Here is a 1276-nt window from a genome sequence, read left to right as displayed (position 1 = left end):
CAGTTTTTCCCATGCTTATTATATCTTATTATACTGATTACTAAATATTCATATTGTGTGCAATGTTATTGTCGATTTTTACCCAATGTTCCTATTGTGTCCCATTATTAGTAGTATGAATTAGTAGCACGATTTTACCCAGCGCAGCGGGTACCAGCAGCTAGTATGTATATATATATACATTACGGAGTTCGACGCGGAAAGCGAGGGAGTAGAAATAGAAGCGGATATCCCTGCTACGTATGCCACGTTTATAGTAGAAGATTATAAGAAGAATTCTAACGTTGCGTCTTTAGGGCGACTTCTTGTTTATTCGTACAGAACTTATGTAGTATGTCATTTTCCAGTAAATGTTGGGGCTTGATTTTGACGATACAGAAGATTGAGGGGGAGGATGGTGTGAATATTTTCTGAAACTATACAATATATATTGTTTTCTATTGTCAAGAGTTACTATTCAGTAATCAGTTCAATTGGAAAATATGTGTAAACAAACCATTGTGTTTAATATGATAAGAAAATTAAAGGTGATAAATAAATTAACTCAAATGAATTTAAACAGACATATAATTTTCAATATTAAGCAGTTGGTTAATTAATTAGTGTCAATTATTCACTAATTAAAGCCAATTTTACCTAGATAATGTACACAATATCCCCCCTCCCAAATTAAGAACCTCTTCAGGCTGATTTCTCACTATGTACCATATATATAAGAACCCCTTCAGCCGGAAACTCTCCTTCCCCTCCAGTCTCCCGTCTCCCATACCCCCCTGATACATGTAGATGCGTGCATCATTTCATGATACATGTAAATCTGTGCATCACTTCGTGATACATAATCGTGATACATATCATACATACTTCGTGATACATAAGGTGCAAAATAACTCGAGTTAATGCCGAGAACATTTACGGTTTACACACAGGGTAAACTAGAAGGCACTCATGGAGTGCGAACCCTCGCATACGCGATCACTACACCTGTGATATTTTGTAGGCTGAGGTTGCTACTTGTAATGGATGACGTTGACCTTGGTTTGTTTTTTGTACTGAACCGATCGATTATCTGCCTGTACTTTTTGTTTTTGTTTTGTTTTTGTAGGATATTCATTGTGGGATGTCATTTATTTATGGATGTTTTTTTGCTCCCTGGTACGTTAGAGGTCTAACATTCCTCCTTGTTCATATACATGTAGTTAAATGTGCATTAAACATGAATCAATATATCTGCTTTGCAAGTTACATGTATGTCGGAGTGTGCATTTCTGCTTCT

This window comes from Priapulus caudatus, unplaced genomic scaffold (assembly GCF_000485595.1).
Source record: "Priapulus caudatus unplaced genomic scaffold, Priapulus_caudatus-5.0.1 Scaffold649, whole genome shotgun sequence".
Taxonomy (NCBI): domain Eukaryota; kingdom Metazoa; phylum Priapulida; class Priapulimorpha; order Priapulimorphida; family Priapulidae; genus Priapulus; species Priapulus caudatus.
The sequence above is the reverse complement of the archived record's forward strand: the minus strand, read 5'-3'. Positions refer to the sequence as shown.